Source organism: Bufo bufo, chromosome 9 (assembly GCF_905171765.1).
Source record: "Bufo bufo chromosome 9, aBufBuf1.1, whole genome shotgun sequence".
Classification (NCBI taxonomy): Eukaryota; Metazoa; Chordata; class Amphibia; order Anura; family Bufonidae; genus Bufo; species Bufo bufo.
The window spans coordinates 139154092-139173034 of NC_053397.1; the positions used below are offsets into that span (position 1 = coordinate 139154092).

An 18943-nucleotide genomic window follows, 5' to 3' on the forward strand; every position below is an offset into this window, starting at 1 on the left:
TTTCACGCATCACTTATGCGTTGCGTGAAAATCGCAGCATGCTCTATATTCTGCGTTTTTCACGCAACGCAGGCCCCATAGAAGTGAATGGGGTTGCGTGAAAATCGCAAGCATCCGCAAGCAAGTGCGGATGCGGTGCGATTTTCACGCACGGTTTCTAGGAGACGATCGGGATGGAGACCCGATCATTATTATTTTCCCTTATAACATGGTTATAAGGGAAAATAATAGCATTCTGAATACAGAATGCAAAGTAAAATAGGGCTGGAGGGGTTAATAAAAAAAAATATATAATTTAACTCACCTTAGTCCACTTGCTCGCGTAGCCCGACATCTCCTTGTGTCTCCTTTGTTGAATAGGACCTGTGGTGAGCATTAAATACAGTTACAGGACCTTTGATGACGTCACTCCGGTCATCACATGGTACGTCACATGATCTTTTACCATGGTGATGGATCATGTGATGACCGGAGTGACGTCATCAAAGGTCCTTTACCCAGGTCCTAAAGAAAGAATACAGAAGGAGATGGCGGCTGCGCTATCAAGTGGACTAAGGTGAGTTAAATAATTTTTTCCTTTTTTTTAACCCCTCCAGCGCTATTTTACTTTGCATTCTGTATTCAGAATGCTATTATTTTCCCTTATAACCATGTTATAAGGGGAAATAATACAATCTACAGAACACCGATCCCAAGCCCGAACTTCTGTGAAGAAGTCCGGGTTTGGGTACCAAACATGCGTGATTTTTCTCACGCGAGTGCAAAACGCATTACAGTGTTTTTTCACTCGTGCAGAAAAATCGCGGGTGTTCCCGCAACGCACCCGCACATTTTCTCGCAACGCCCGTGTGAAAGAGGCCTGAGGCTACATGCACACGACCGTATGTGTTTTGCAAAAAAAATGGATGACATCCGTACGCCATCCTTTTTTTTGCAGATCCATTGTAACAATGCCTAAAACGGACAAGAATAGGACATGTTCTATTTTTTTGCAGGGCTACAGAACGGACATTCTGATGTGCACAGCACACGGTGTGCTTTCCGCATTATTTGCGGACCCATTGAAATGAATATGTCTGCATGCTATCCACAAAAAAACGGAACGGACACGGAAAAAAACAACGTTCGTGTGCATATAGCCTAAGACATATGCAACGGTGGACTTTGGAATCCTAAAAAATTGCTTTGTGTCACCATCACAATTAACAGACTGATTTACTCTGCTATTAGGCCGAGTTCACACGAACGTGTGTGACCCGTGCCCGCGCTGTAGGTCAGCCGCATCGGATCGCGGACCCATTCACTTTAATGGGTCCGCGATCCGCCCGTTCCGCAAAAAGATAGGACATATTCTGTCTTTTTTGCGGAACGGAAGTACGGGACGCAACCCCACGGAAGCACTCCGTAGTGCTTCCGAGGGGTCGCGTTCCGTGCGGCCGTTCCGCAATTCCGGATTTGCGGACCCATTGAAGTGAATGGGTCCGCATCCGTGATGCGGAATGCACATGGAACTGTGGCCGTGTATTGCGGCCCGCAATTTGCGGGCCGCAATACGGCCACGGATCACACACGTTCGTGTGAACTTACAGTAAGACAGATGTGGCAGGAGAAATTGGAACCCCCAAAAATTGCTTTGTGTCACCGACACAATTAACTGACGGATTAACTATTGTATTTCTGTGTAACAGGGGCAATCACCTCAAAAAATGGCTATGCATCACTGACACAATTAACAGACAGATTGACTATTGTATTTCCGTGTCACAGGGGCAATTGAAGTGTTTTGCAACCCAAAAAAATGTTTATGTGTCACCGACACAATGAACAGACAGACACTATTGTATTTCCATGTCACTGGAGCAATTGAAGTGGTTTGCACCCCAAAAAATGGTTGTGTGTCACCGACACAATTAACAGATGGATTAATTATTGTATTTACGTGTCACAGGGGCAATTGAAGTGTTTTACACCGAATAAATAGCTATGTGTCACCAACACAATTAACAGACGGATTAACTATTGCATTTCCGTGTCACAGGGGCAATTGAAGTGTTTTGCACCCCAAAAAATGGTTGTGTCACCAACACAATTAACAGACGGATTAACTATTGTATTTCCATGTCACAGAGGCAATTGAAGTGTTTTGCACCCGAAAAAATGGTTATGTGTCACCGATACACTTAACAGACGGTTTACTTATTGTATTTCTGTGTCACTGGTGCAAAGTAGTGGTATTGCACTGTCCAAAAATGACTACAGGTCACCAGGGCTGATTCTAGCTCTTCTGCTGCCTACGACAAAAATGTAAATGGGGCCCCCCTCCAAGTAGCCACCGAACTCCGAGACTGTCCTGCCAGATCTGGGGCAGTATAAGTACAAATAATGTTATTGATATCACCCGCAATCCTATGTAACACCACAGGTAACACAGTGATAAATCTCTGAGTAGAGATATTATAGTAGATGTTACCTGCAGTCCTATGTACCAACACAGATAACACAGTGATGGCTATCTGAGTACAGAAACTGCATTAGTGTTACCTGCAGTCCTATGTAAAACCACAGATAACACTAGTGCTGATAATGTGGTAGTGTTACCTACGTCCTTAGTGTGCTTCCCTGTGCCTCTCCCACGGGACTTCATGCTGGTGGCGCTGCCTCATCTTCCTTTTTCTTCTCCTTGCCCCACAAAGAACGTCCTGATTGAGCTGTACTAAGACATAGTAACACTATGGGCATAATGAACGGGACAGACACACACACACAGGGACAGACACATCTATGCCCCTTAGTTATGCCCTCTCTGTGCCCCCTTCAGAGCAGTAATGCACTCTGTGGCCCCTTCACAGTAGTAATGCCCAGTGTGCCCCCTTCACACTAGTTATTTATTTATTTATTTATTGTATGGCATAGACACTAAAATAGCAACACATAAAAATGCATAAGCGCATCCATAGGCATATACACATGCATAAACTCAACACTTTGCTTCATTATTGTTACCTTATTTTGCTGAGTGAATATGTAGGTGTGGCAGGGTGGAACCGAGCAGGCTTTGTCCGTTTATAGACAAACATTCAATTTGTCTATATATTCAATCGCTTCAGTGGTTGCCATTAGGAAATCTTCTGGGCTGCCATCATAGAACCTTGTCGGACATTCTTCGATGATGTGTTTTATAGTCTGGTTATTTCCGCAATCACAGAGTGGGGATGGTTGTTTGCCCCATTTGTGTAGGAGGTATGCACACCTCCCATGCTCGGTTCTGATCCTGTTTAGCGTGGACCAGACTTTACGTGGCAGGTCGAAACTCGGTGGAGTTTGGGTAATGCATGGCATAGGCATGTTGTTGTGATGCATGTTATGTACTTGGGTTCATGCATTGGGGAGGTTGTACCCTTCCTCCATGATCATTTTTGCTGTTTTGGTAGGTGGTTTACAGGATCGGCAGGTTTCTGTTGTCCATTATCTTTTTATATTCTCTCTTTAGAGCAATTTTTTCTCCACAGGTGTGGTGGAGTGATATGGCTTAATGTTGGCAGCCAGTAAGTGGGGGTTGATTTGACAGTCCCTGATATCATGCGCATAGTGTTGTTCAGTTGGGTGTCTATTTTTTGTATATGTGGGCTGTTATGCCATATTGGGGCGCAGTATTCAGCAGCAGAGAATACAAGACCCAGAGCCGAGAAACGCAGAGTGGAGGCCGATGCTCCCCAGGTTGTTCCACAGAGCTTTTGAATGATATTGTTTCTTGTTTTTAGCTTCTCCGCTGTTTTTGTTTGGTGTTTTATTTAGGGTTACACCTAGGTATTTAGGTGTTTGGTTGTGCTTTAGGGAGGTGTTTTCAAATTGTATATTAAAGGGGTTCTGTATATTATCTATCAAGTGAATAGACCTTAGCCGCACCCAGGCCAGTTGATACTAGTCGTGACATCACTGGGCCAGCGGTAAACAGTGAGAAGGCTGTGGCACTGCTGGAGCGCAGCTGCCTTCTCAAACAGCTGATCGGCGGGGGTCCCAGGTGTCGGACCCCCGCCGGTCAGATGCTGATGATCTATCCAGAGGATAGATCATCAGTTTAAACAAACTGCAGAACCCCTTTAAGTTCTCTATTAGCTAATTTATTATTGAGGTGGAAACAGGTTACTTCCGTTTTAGTGGCATTTGGTTGGAGTCTCCATTTTTTTTTATATTCTCACAGCACTTTTAGGTGGGCTGTTTTGGATTTCTTCTGTCGTTTCCATTGATGTGCTTCTTGTTGCCAGTACCCAGTCGTCGGCGTACCAAAACTTCCTCGATCTAGTTTGAGGTATTGTCACAGCGGACAGGATATCAGATACATAGAAAAATAAACAAACAAGTTTCTAGGCGAGAAGCTGGGGATCAAGGTCACCTCCTGAGAAATCCCTACCAGCTCTCCCTATACTGCTATGCCCACGTTCAGACCCTTAAGGTGGGAATAACGTGTCCTCGTGCCTGGGCTGAAAATACCCTAAAGTCCCTAAGATGGTGAAAGGGGAATAGAGGCAGCCTGCTCCCTCAGAATCTGGAGGGGCAGGCGTCTCTCTAACAGCCTAGGCAGCAAACCACAAGAGAACAGAAACCAACTTATCTTTTCTGAGCAGGAACAGCCAATCCTTCCTTCCTTGCTTCCACAAAGCCAGACAGAAGCTATAACCCGCAAGGAACACTAGGAGTGGGTGTGATTTAAACTGAAACCAACGACCCCACTCAGTGCACCTGAAGGGAGGCGGATCTAGCTTGATACCAAAACAAAACAAAAGGCTAGACACGTGCTGCTAATCTAGCAGACCTCCACACATAGCCTGAGCAGGGTATGACAGGTATATCCGTGATGTACAGGCTAAAGAGTAGTGGTGCAAGCACTGACCCTTGTGGTAGTCCGTTCTTTAGCTTAATTTTGGAGCTGGTGTTCCCATGATTACTTGAAATGTGCGATCATTGAGCATGATGTCTATTAGGCGGGATAGTGATTTGCAGGGGATTACACAGAGAAATTTAAGTATCATCCCCTCTCTCCATACTGTATCACATTATTGAGGCTATATAGAAGCTCGTCTGCTATATCATGGTTTTCAGTTTTGATGTAGTTTTGATACAATTGTTCGCTTTCTTGGGACCACCCTGGGATGTATTCTTTGCGCTATCCTCTGGGTATCCACTTTCTTGCAGTGCACTTGACAGCGCTGATGAATCTGTTGTAATTCCCACTTTTGGGGGATATCCATCTTAGACATTTGTCCAGCTCTGTAGTGAATTCATGCCATTTAGCCTTTTTAAAATTCCATCTTGGTCGAGGGATACAGCTGATTAGGGGGATTTGGATTCCCACCTCATTTATGACCTGGCGGTGTTGACTATGTGAAAAATCGTGGAGAACCTTTCTGGAAATTGCCTGGGGTTGTCCTCTTTAGTCAGATGAGGCGATGCACAGATCGGGGTTGTACTCTTTCTTCCAGGCTGCTGATTTAAATGTATTTCGGTCTTTGGCGTCAAACATGAGGGTGAGTTGTTCGTCTTCTGCCCATTTCACGAGTGCTTCCCCAATTGCATCACAGTCTCTGTACTTCCATTGTTCGTGATGGCTGTTAAAATCTCTCACATATATGGCAGAGTGGGGATGAGTTTGGATAACTTGGGGTGGCCAGGGTGTTACTGGTGGTTTGTAGATATTCGTTACTGTGATGTTTCCTATCTTTGTAACCACGCTATGGATATCTTCGTTTGTAGTACTGGATACAAGAAGTGCGTTTTTAATATTGTGTCTGACATATGTTGCTGCACCGTACGCTCGATTGTATGTTGCTCCTAGTAGATCATAAGCCGGTATTCTTTCTCTTTTTTGTAGTTGCATCTCTGTGTCGCAATGTGTTTCCTGTATGGCAATCAGATCAATGTTTTCGGTGTTTAAGAGCTTTGATAGGTATTGGCTTTTTGGATAGCTTAAGCTTTCTATGTTCAGGTGACAGATTCAGACTGATGTCCCGAGCTTTCTGGTCTGTTGGTACTGAGAAGGTCAGTTTTTTCTGTTTTGGGACGTGTTGCTTTGAAGGTATAAGGTGTGTTTTTTGTTGTTGTCAGGAGATCCTTGGATTGTCTGACCGCCTAGGTTCGCTAGTTCATTTAGAGTTACCCAGGGTACACCACGTAGAGGTTAACTAGCATTGCACCCCATTGTAATGCCCACTCTGTGCCCCCATAATAGTTATGCCCCCTCACAGTAGTTATACCCTCTTTGTGCCCCCTTTACATTAGTAATGCGCTTTGGGCCCCCTTCACAGTAGTAATGCCCATTGTGCCCCCTTCTGTCACGACTGTGACTGATCCAGACAGGTCTGGGAGGAGAAGGTCGCAGCGACTTGCTACTAGCGATAGCTTGGGAGTTTGCTCCATGGTTCAGGGTATGTCATCTGGGTTTTGCCTTGTGAACCTTTTTGTCCTGACTGGGAGTTTGTAGGCATCCTTCTCAGGTGAGTCCTGTCTGCCACTCCCAGCTACTATATTAGTTTCAGTTTCACTTGCAGTCATTGCCAGATATAGTCCTTACTTCCAGTTCTATTCTGACCATTGAAGGAGATCGTTTGATGGTGTTGCTGTGGAGCCTCTTGTCCGGCGTGGACTGTCGTGATTGGGATCGCCTTCTCTGCTCGTGACTGGATAAGTCTAGCTCTGCTATAGTTTGTTTGTTGCTGTCTTCCCCTGCTGTTCTCCTAGACATGAGTGATGGTGACTAGTGCTCCCATCGGCCTTTCCCCACTCTAGGCTTTAGGGTGACTGAGGGTTTAGGCATCCAGCTCGCCGCACGGGTTCACACCCCGTCTAGGGTATCAGGGCAGACAGGTGCCAGCTTAGGGTTAGTCAGGGGTGGCCATTCTATTCCCATCCGTAGATAAGGGTCCCCCTTCCCCTCCGTCTGGTGCGACACGACTGCTGCTGGGATAGCAGTCGTGACACCTTCATAGTAGTACTGACCTCTGTGCCCCCTTCACAGTAGTAATGCCCACTGTGCCCCTTCACAGTAGTAATGCTTACTGTGCCCCTTCACAGTAGTAATGCCCATTGTGCCCTCTTCATAATAATAATGCCTATTGTGCCCCCTTTATAGTAGTAATGCCCTCTGTGCGCTTTTATAATAGTAATGCCCTCTGCGCTTTTATAGTAGTAATGCCTTCTCTGCCCCCTTTCTAGTAGCAATGCCCTCTGTGCCCCCTTTATAATAGCAATGCCCTCTGTGCCCCATTTATAGTAGCAATGCCCTCTGTGCCCTCTTTATAGTAGCAAAGCCCTCTATGCCCCCTTTATAGTAGCAATGCACTCTGTGCCCCCTTTATAGTAGTAATGCCCACTGTGCCCCCTTTATAGTAGCTGGGCCCCATTTATAGTAGCAATGCCCTCTGTGCCCCCTTTATCGTAGAAAATCCCTCTGTGCCCCTTTTATAGTAGTAATGCTCTCTGTGCCTCTTTATGGTAATAATGCCTTCTGTGCCCCCTTTGTAGTAGTAATGCCCTGTGTGCCCCCCTTATGGTAGTAATGCCCACTGTGCCCCATTTGCAGTAGTAATCCCCTTTGTGCCAACCTTTGTAGTAGTAATGCCCTCTGTGCCCCCTTTGGAGTAATATTCCCCTCTGTGCCCCCTCCATGGTAGAAATGCCCTCTGTGCCCCTCCATGGTAGAAATGCCCTCTGTGCCCCTCCATGGTAGAAATGCCCTCTGTGCCCCTCCATGGTAGAAATGCCCTCTGTGCCCCCTCTGTTAAAAAAACAAACAAAAAAAAAAACACAGTACCTACTCACCTTGTCCCGTTTCTGAAGCTCAAAGTCCTCTCTCCCCTGCAAACACAGATCGTTCTGCAGGACTGTGTGGGCGGAGCTTATCCAGATTCCCGGGGTGTAGGCTTCTCCCACACAGGCCAGCAGCGTGATCCGTGCCTGCAGGCTGAATGGTGGAGCAGGGAAAAGTCTCCATGCTTCTCCATTCAGTGCGCTGCTGGCCTGAAGGAGGGCAGGAGCGCGTTGAGCTGAGTGGTTGGTGAGTCACTTTCGTGCCAATGTCCGTGTTTGAGTACCCGGACATCGTAATGTTTTGTACAAACCCAAACAGTGCGGTCCGAGTTCGCTAATCAAAAAGTGATGATGTGCCAAGGATGCCTTCACATGTGACAACTGTCTCTAATTTTATTCTCTAATCCTAATCCAAGCTCGTGTCTGTAGTCTTGATCCAGCATAGAGTTAAAGGGGGTCCCCAGGGTGCTGATATTGATAACCTATCTTCGGATAGATCATTAATATACGATCGGTGAGGATTTGAACAACACACCCTCAACGATCAGCAGTTCTCTGCAGCCTCTGGCACTAGGACTAGCACCGCTCCATTTAAATTGTAGTGGCCATCCTGCGTTACTGCACTTCAGCTCCCATTGACGTGAATAGGAGCTGAGCTGCAGTAACCAAACATGACCATTACCCTTTGAGCTAAGCTGTGGTTCCTGTTCCATTCACAGTGCTAGTACCAATGTCAGAGGCTGCAGAGAACAGCTGATTGGTGTTGGGGCAGGGTGTCAGAGCCTCACTAATCGGATATTAATGACCTATCCTAAGGATAGGTTATCAATTTTGTCATGCCAGCACAGCTCCCATTGATTGATTTAAATTGAAGCTACTGTAGTGAGGATAAACAGCTAGCTGTCTGAGTTGAATTTTGACTAGGAAACGGGGGTGCTGCCACACTTTCACTTTATTCACTTTTTTCAAGACAAAATGAGGTGTGAACCATAAAAGGAGAGTAAATATTAAAGGGATTTTCACTATTGATGATCTATCCTCAGGATAGGTCATCAATATCAGATTGTGGGGGTCTGACTCCCGGCACCCTGCCAATCAGCTGCTTGAAGAGATGGCAGCGCCTAGTATGAGCACTTCCTTCTCTGCTCTGTTTACCTGCTCGCCGCAGCAATTGCAGTATTGAGAAGGTGTAATTACAAGTATGGCATCCCCATTAACCCCTTAGGGACCGGGCTCATTTTCACCTTAAGGACCAGGCCATTTTTTAAAATCTGACTAGTGTTAGTTTATGTGGTGATAACTTTAAAACGCTTTGACTTATCCAGGCCATTCTGAGATTGTTTTTTCGTCACATATTGTACTTCATGACACTGGTAAAATGGATGGGTAAAAAAATACCAAATTTACCAAAAATTTAGAAAAATTAGCAAATTTCCAAGTTTCAATTTCTTTACTTCTATAATACATAGTAATACCTACAAAAATAATCACTACTTTACATTCCCCATATGTCTACTTCATGTTTGGATCATTTTGGGAATGACATTTTAGTTTTTGGGGATGTTACAAGGCTTAGAAGTTTAGAAGCAAATCTTGAAATTTTTCAGACATTTTCAAAAACCCACTTTTTAAGGACCAGTTTCAGGTCTGAAGTCACTTTGTGAGGCTTACATAATAGAAACCACCCAAAAATGACCCCATTCTAGAAACTACACCCCTCAAGGTTTTCAAAACTGATTTTACAAACTTTGTTAACCATTTAGGTGTCCCACAAGAATTAATGGAAAATGGAGATAAAATTTCAAAATTTTACTTTTTTGGCAGATTATTCATTTTAATAATTTGTTTCCAGTTACAAAGCAAGGGTTAACAGCCAAACAAAACTCAATGTTTATGGCTCCGATTCTGTAGTTTACAGAAATACCCCATATGTGGTCGTAAACTGCTGTAGGGGCACACGGCAGGGTGCAGAAGGAAAGGAATGCCATACGGTTTTTGGAAGGCAGATTTTGCTGGACCGGTTTTTTGACACCACGTCCCATTTGAAGCCCCCCTGATGCACCCCTAGAGTAGAAACTCCAAAAAAGTGACCCCATTTTAGAAACTACACCCCTCAAGGTATTCAACACTAATTTTACAAACTTTGTTAACCCTTTAGGTGTTCCACAAGAATTAATGGAAAATGGAGATAAAATTTCAAAATTTTACTTTTTTGGCAGATTATTCATTTTAATAATTTGTTTCCAGTTACAAAGCAAGGGTTAACAGCCAAACAAAACTCAATGTTTATGGCTCCGATTCTGTAGTTTACAGAAATACCCCATATGTGGTCGTAAACTGCTGTACGGGCACACGGCAGGGCGCAGAAGGAAAGGAATGCCATATGGTTTTTGGAAGGCAGATTTTTGCTGGACTGGTTTTTTGACACCATGTCCTATTTGAAGCCCCCCTGATGCACCCCTAGAGTAGAAACTCCCAAAAAGTGACCCCATTTTAGAAACTACGGGATAGGGTGGCAGTTTTGTTGGTACTATTTTAGGGTGCATATGATTTTTGGTAGCTCTATATTACACTTTTTGTGAGGCAAGGTAACAAAAAATAGCTGTTTTGGCACCGTTTTTATTTTTTGTTATTTGCAACATTCATCTGACAGGTTAGATCATGTGGTATTTTTATAGAGCAGGTTGTCGCGGACGCGACAATACCAAATATGACAACTTTGTTTGGTTGTTTGTTTCAGTTTTACATAACAAAGCATTTTTTTTTAAAATTATTCTTTAGTGTCTCCACATTCTGAAAGCCATAGTTTTATTTATTTTTTGGGCAACTGTCTTGTGTAGGGGCTAATTTTTTTTCCGGATGAGATGACGGTTTGATTGGCACTATTTTGGGGTGCGTATGACTTTTTGATCGCTTGCTATTACACTTTTTGTGATGTCTTTTTTTTCACGTTTTTTTTTTTTTTTTTTATGGTATTCACCTGAGGGGTTAGGTCATGTGATATTTTTATAGAGCAGGTTATCACAGACGCGGCGATACCTAATATGTATACTTTTTTTTATTTATGTAAGTTTTACACAATGATTTTATTTTTAAAACCAAAAAAATCATGTTTTAGTGTCTCCATAGTCTGAGAGCCATAGTTTTTTCAGTTTTTGGGCGATTATCTTGGGTAGGGTATGATTTTTGCGGGATGAGATGACGGTTTGATTGGCACTATTTTGGGGTGCATATGACTTTTTGATCGCTTGCTATTACACTTTTTGTGATGTAAGGTGACAAAAAATGGCTTATTTTACACCGTTTTTATTGTATTTTTTACAGTGTTCATCTGAGGGGTTAGGTCATGTGATATTTTTATAGGGCAGGTTATTACGAACGCGGCTATACCTAATATGTATACTTTTTTTTATTTATGTAAGTTTTACACAATGATTTCATTTTTAAAACCAAAAAAATCATCTTTTAGTGTCTCCATAGTCTGAGAGCCATAGTTTTTTCAGTTTTTGGGCGATTATCTTGGGTAGGGTATGATTTTTGCGGGATGAGATGATGGTTTGATTGGCACTTTTTTGGGGTGCGTATGACTTTTTGATCTCTTGCAATTACACTTTTTGTGATGTAAGGTGACAAAAAATGGCTTTTTTTACACCGTTTTTATTTTTTAATTTTTTACGGTATTCACCTAAGGGGTTAGGTCATGTGATATTTTTATAGAGCAGGTTATTACAGACGCGGCGATATCTAATATGTATACTTTTTTATTTACTTTTTTACACAATAACAGCTTTTTTAAAACAAAAAAATTATGTTTTAGTGTCTCCATATTCTGAGCCATAGTTTTTTTATTTTTTGGACGATTGTCTTAGGTAGGGGCTCATTTTTTGCAGGATGAGGTGACGGTTAGATTGACACTATTTTGGTGTGCATACACCTTTTTGATCGCTTGCTGTTGTACTTTTAGTGATGTAAGGTGACAAAAAATTTAGCACAGTTTTTATTTTTTATTTTTTACGGTGTTCATCTGAGGGGTTAGTTCATGTGATATGTTTATAGAGCCGGTCGATACGGACGCGGCGATACCTAATATGTCAACTTTTTTTTTTCCCTATTTTTTTTACTTTATTTGGGGGAAATTACGTTTTTTTACTTGAAACTTTAAACTTAATTTTTTGTCCCACTTTGGGACTTCAACTTTTGGGGGTCTGATCGCCTTTACAATGCATTCCAATACTTATGTATTGGAATGCATTGGCTGAATGAGTAATACAGTGGTTATTACTCATACAGCTTCCTGCCTGTGAGATCCAGGGGGCTGGGTTTTATCTCCAGCCAAAAAAACTTGCCTGAATGCCGGATCCGTCATTTTTTTCCATAGGAATGTATTAGTACACGATACGGCATTCAAATTGCCGCATTGACGGATGACACCGGAAAAACAGATCCGGTATTACAATGCATTTTTCTGACTGATCAGGATCCTGATAAGGCTACTTTCACACTCGCGTTTTGTGCGTATCCGTCATGGACGGATCCGTTCAGATAATACAACCGTCTGCATCTGTTCAGAACGGATCCGTTTGTATTATCTTTAACATAGCCAAGACAGATCCATCTTGAATACCATTGAAAGTCAATGGAGGACGGATCCATTTTCTGTTATAGAAAACGGATACGTCCCCATTGTCTTACATTGTGTGTCAGAACGGATCCGTTTGCCTCAGTTTCGTCAGCAGCGTTTTGGTGTCCGCCTCCAGAACGGAATGGAGACGGAACGGAGGCAAACTGATGCATTCGGAAACGATCCTTTTCCATTCAGAATGCATTAGGGCAAAACTGATCAGTTTTGAACCGCTTGTGAGAGCCCTGAACGGATCTCACAAACGGAAATCCAAAACGCCAGTGTGAAAATAGCCTAATTCTGAAAAATGCCTGATCAGTCAGAAAAAATTACATGCGTTTGCATACAGTTTGCCTGATCAGGCAGGCAGTTCAGGCAACGGAACTGCCTGCTGGAATCAAACAACGCAAATCTGAAAGTACCCTAAAGGAAAAGTCTAAAAAGGGAATAAAACATACACAGGTTTGTAAAAATAACACGGGTTTGTAAAAATTGCCAGTTCTGCTGTTCTTCACCAAATCTAGCTCTGAATAAAATGTTTTGCCGGAAACCATTATATAGTTACTGAAAGTAAAGAAAAGTTAGGTTGACAGAATAAATCCAGCGATTCATTAGTTCTTCAGTAAATTGGTTGTCAGCCTATAGGAATTGGCACAGTTATGTTGTTTATAAAAACACCTAGCTTTGGATGAACTGCTGAAAATACCTATAGAGTGAATGGATAAGAGTTCCTAATACCACAAAAGTAAGCATTTTCATTAAAGGCTTTGTACACCTTTGGGGGCTTTTTTTTTTATTATTCACTCATTTTAAGCTACATAGCATTTTTTCAATTGGTCTTTATTAAAAATATGGAGCCATTTTTTCTGTATATAGCTCAGATGCTCTAGTAGCAGCTTATGGATTTTGAGGAACTGACGGGCTCTTTATCTCTGCTCTCTGACATTAAAACACTCATTATAGCTCAGTTCTTATCTTATTCATAAGCATGTTGCTTAAAGGGGTGTTGCCACTTCAGCAAATAGCATTTATTATGCAGGGAAAATTTCCATGGATACGACCACCCTAAAGTACCAGCCTACATGAGCCCCCATGGTCCCAGCCACCAGAGAGGCTGGCATTTTTTCTTGTAGTGTGCAAGCACAACCACCACTGCTGGATTACAGGGTGGCCGTAACCATGGAAACGAGCAGTTTATAATATTATGGAGAATTGAACCAAGTCAGCAAAGGAGACAATATGGACAATAGCATTACATTAGTAAGTGCCTTGTATTAACTTTATCTACAGGGAGTGCAGAATTATTAGGCAAATGAGTATTTTGACCACATCATCCTCTTTATGCATGTTGTCTTACTCCAAGCTGTATAGGCTCGAAAGCCTACTACCAATTAAGCATATTAGGTGATGTGCATCTATGGTGATGTGCCCCTTTGGCAAAATGGGTCAAAAGAAGGACTTGACAGGCTCAGAAAAGTCAAAAATAGTGAGATATCTTGCAGAGGGATGCAGCAACCTTAAAATTGCAAAGCTTCTGAAGCGTGATCATCGAACAATCAATAGTTTCATTCAAAATAGTCAACAGGGTCGCAAGAAGCGTGTGGAAAAACCAAGGCGCAAAATAACTGTCCATGAACTGAGAAAAGTCAAGCGTGCAGCTGCCAAGATGCCACTTGCCACCAGTTTGGCCATATTTCAGAGCTGCAACATCACTGGAGTGCCCAAAAGCACAAGGTGTGCAATACTCAGAGACATGGCCAAGGTAAGAAAGGCTGAAAGACGACCACCACTGAACAAGACACTCAAGCTGAAACGTCAAGACTGGGCAAAGAAATATCTCAAGACTGATTTTTCTAAGGTTTTATGGACTGATGAAATGAGAGTGAGTCTTGATGGGCCAGATGGATGGGCCCGTGGCTGGATTGGTAAAGGGCAGAGAGCTCCAGTCTGACTCAGACGCCAGCAAGGTGGAGGTGGAGTACTGGTTTGGGCTGGTATCATCAAAGATGAGCTTGTGGGGCCTTTTCGGGTTGAGGATGGAGTCAAGCTCAACTCCCAGTCCTACTGCCAGTTTCTGGAAGACACCTTCTTCAAGCAGTGGTACAGGAAGAAGTCTGCATCCTTCAAGAAAAACATGATTTTCATGCAGGACAATGCTCCATCACATGCGTCCAAGAAAGGGTATAAAAGAAGAAAATCTAATGACATGGCCTCCTTGTTCACCTGATCTGAACCCCATTGAGAACCTGTGGTCCATCATCAAATGTGAGATTTACAAGGAGGGAAAACAGTACACCTCTCTGAACAGTGTCTGGGAGGCTGTGGTTGCTGCTGCACGCAATGTTGATGGTGAACAGATCAAAACACTGACAGAATCCATGGATGGCAGGCTTTTGAGTGTCCTTGCAAAGAAAGGTGGCTATATTGGTCACTGATTTGTTTTTGTTTTGTTTTTGAATGTCAGAAATGTATATTTGTGAATGTTGAGATGTTATATTGGTTTCACTGGTAAACATAAATAATTGAAATGGGTATATATTTGTTTTTTGTTAAGTTGCCTAATAATTATGCACAGTAATAGTCACCTGCACACACAGATATCCCCCTAAAATAGCTAAAACTAAAAACAAACTAAAAACTACTTCCAAAAATATTCAGCTTTGATATTAATGAGTTTTTTGGGTTCATTGAGAACATGGTTGTTGTTCAATAATAAAATTAATCCTCAAAAATACAACTTGCCTAATAATTCTGCACTCCCTGTACATGATAAATGGATGTGGACAGCACACATATAACATCCGTGTGCTGTCTACATTTTTTTGCAGCCCCATAGAAATGAATGGGTCCACATTTGATCCGTAAAAAATGCAAACCAAAAATACGTTTGTGTGCATGAGGCTCTCATTCACTGATAGGGGGCGGTATTAAAGGGGTTGCCTCACTTCAGCAAATGGCATTTATCATGTAGAGAAAGTTAATAGAAGGTGTGACGAGACCAATCTCGCCACATTGCATAAGCCTGGTTGCCCGCCTGCTTCCTTTAGACTATGGCCCCATGTTGAAACGCTTGATTTTCCCCTGCAAAGACATGAAATCTGGGTAATTTGGTACTTGCCCTATTCGAACAGTGATACCCCAGATAGCTATGCCATGGAGCCCATTCGGATAACGAAAGACTATGTGAAAGACTTTGGCTCCATGGCGATTCTACTGTATTCGTGTAGTCTGAGTGCCATCCACCTAATAATATGCACTCAGACCTGAGCTATCTGGGGATATGTTAAATGTCTATGTTTACTGTAATGGTTGTGACATTGTATATTTGAATAGTGATTTCTGTCCTGTTGTCCCCACATGTATAAGGGCGATTTCCATTTGTCCTGAGAGATAATTGAATTACTCCTCGGTTGTCTCCAGGGCAGAGAGGAGGAAACCAGGATGCATTGTGGGGATGTATTGTGTCTGTATGTCCTGAATTGCTGCTTATCTGTCCTGTGTCACAGTCTTCCATCTGGTATCCCTAGGGGAGTGTCCACCAGATGGAGACCTGCATAAATACAGCAGTTAGCCCTCAGTAAAGAGAGATTCCGATTTACCCTCAACTCAGAGCTTGGTCTCGTTCTTGGGGGTTTTATTGTATGCTGTTCCAGTTCGACTGCTAGGAGTGTAAACCTTTCCTATGGTTTTTCCTATTCGGCTGTATGCAGCTTTCATGGTTTCCAGTTCGGGAGAGGGGCGTCTTTAGTAGCTGCCTTTGCAATTTATTGTGATTGTCCATATTGTCTCCTTTGCTGGCTTGGTTCATTTTTCTATCACATTATACACTGCTCGTATTCAGGGGTTACAACCACCCTGTAATCCAGCAGTGGTGCTCATGCTTGCACACTGTAGGAAAAAATGCCAGCCTCTCTGGTGGCCTGGACTGTGGGAGCTCACATAAGCTGGTACTTTATTCTATAGTGTACAAGCACAGCCATTCTGCTGGACTGCAGGGTGGTCGTAACCATGGAAACTTTCTCTGCATAATTAATGTTATTTGCTGAAGTGGCAAAACCCCTTTAAGTAAGCGTTTATGACTTAATAGTTTACAGATGAGATTTGTTAGATGACCGACACAAATTAAAAGTACCAATCATACAGTTAGAAAAACAGTTAACCCTTTGTGACAAAATGGCTGAATATTTTTAACAAAGGCCAATTGAAAATATGACTTTTAGCCAAAAATTTATAAAATAAACAAAAAATTGCCTCCAAAATTGTACATGGCCATTAAAGTTTGCCATATTGTAAAGAACTTAAAGACTCTTTGCTATTATGTTTATTCATCTAGAATTAAATTAACTATTAACCTCTTCCGGACACAGGGCGTACAGGTACGCCCTGATGTCACGGTACTTAAGGACACAGGGCGTACCTATACGTGCTGTGTATTTCCGATCACCGGATCGGTGATCGGAACAAGGTGCCTGCTCAATGCGGCTTTTACATGGCGCGGCGGGCGGCTGTAGGGGGGACCCGATGGCATGGAAGGCAGCGCGATGCCTTCCTGAGGCATCGGCGCTGCCTTCCTGTGAGATCCAGCCCCCTGGATCTCACAGGCCGGAAGCTCTATGAGTAATACACACTGTATTACTCATACAGCCAATGCATTCCAATACAGAAGTATTGAAATGCATTGTAAAGCATTATACCCCCAAAAGTTGAAGTCTTAAAGTGGGACAAAAAATTAAGTGAAAAAAAAGTTGAAAAAATAGTTCGTTCCCCCCCAAAAAAGATTAAGTTTCAAGTAAAAATAAACAAAAACGTCATTTTCCCCAAATAAAGTTAAAAGAAAATTGGTAAAAAATAGGGGGGGGGGGGAGTTGACATATTAGGTATCACCGTGTCCGTATCGACCGGCTCTATAAACATATCACATGACCTAACCCCTCAGATGAACACTATAAAAAATAAAAACTGTGCTAAATAAACAATTTTTTTGTCACCTTACATCACAAAAAGTACAACAGAAAGCGATCAAAAAGGCGTATGCCCACCAAAATAGTACCAATCTAACCGTCACCTCATCCTGCAAAAAATGAGCCCCCTCCTGAGACGATCGCCCAAAAAATAAAAAAAAACATGGCTCAGAATATGGAGACACTAAAACATCATTTTTTTGTTTTAATAAAGCTGTTATTGTGTAAAACTTACATAAATAAAAAAAAAGTATACATATTAGGGATCGCCGTGTCCGTATCGACTGGCTCTATAAAAATATCACATGACCTAACCCCTCAGATGAACACCGTAAAAAATAAAAACTGTGCAAAATAAACCATTTTTTGTCACCTTACATCACAAAAAGTGTAATAGCAAGAGATTTTGGCACCCCAAAATAGTGGCAATAAAACCGTCATCTCATGCCACAAAAATCATACCCTACCCAAGATAATCGCCCAAAAACTGAAAAAACTATGGCTCTCAGACTATGAAAACACTTAAACATGATTTTTTTTTGTTTAAAAAATGAAATCATTGTGTAAAACTTACATAAATAAATAAAAAAGTATACATATTAGGTATCACCGCGTCCGTTACAACCTGGTCTATAAAAATACCACATGATCTAACCTGTCAGATGAATGTTGTAAATAACAAAAAATAAAAACGGTGCCAAAACAGCTATTTCTTGTTGAAATAATATTAGTTATACCGCCACACTGTGATAAGTGTGTGGAGGTATATAGTCACACCCAAATAAAGCAGAATTAATTTGTAAACTGGGAATCATAAAACATAACATTTACTAAGTCATTTAAAATATGGTGAATACCACTGGGTGAGAGACAACAAAATACATATACCTCCACTATTACAAATCACAATAAGTGAAGAAAAGGGTGGGTCTTACCACATCTTGTGAGATCCACAACCAATGGAGGAAGGTCCTGGCAGTTGGTGATACCTGGGACCAGCGTGACCAAGGTGCTTGTGTTAGGTGGCAGTTTTAAAACCTCCTAGTACACCCTATTATGGCTTTCCTGCCTATATGAGGGCTGGGGGCTGTTCTTATTGCCTGCCTAGCACACATGGAGCACCCGCCCCGACAGGGGCGACCCCACACCGAACCTTTCCCTCAGTATGGGTCTAGTATTCTACGTAACCCTAATTACAAATCCCTACACGCCATGTTTCAGTCTTGCTTTTCAGACATCATCAGGGGACTTCACAAAAGTATTCAGGGGTAGCTAAAAACAGAATTACAAACATACACTAAGTATAGGTCACACATACTTCTGAGTACCAGATGTTAAACAACTTGTTAAGAACTCAGATTACTTACTTAAAGATCAAGGTCGTTTTAGCCTCGTACCTTCACTCTGGATAGTGGGTAATTCTAATCCATGCCAAATCATGGGAAGTGTCCCATGTCAGCTTGTGTCTCACCTCAAACAGTGGTGATTTGGGTGAGCAATTGGTGATTGTTGTCCACCTCCTTATATTACCCCACCTCCAAGTGGGTGTACGCCCCCC

At 42.4% G+C, this 18943-nt stretch overlaps 1 protein-coding gene across 2 annotated transcripts in view; it reads left to right on the forward strand.

Moving 5' to 3' along the window:
- The window catches only part of XPNPEP3 (X-prolyl aminopeptidase 3), a 720273-nt gene that overhangs the window by 576529 nt on the left and 124801 nt on the right, over positions 1–18943 (forward strand). The gene's annotated exons all lie outside the window — the stretch shown is intronic.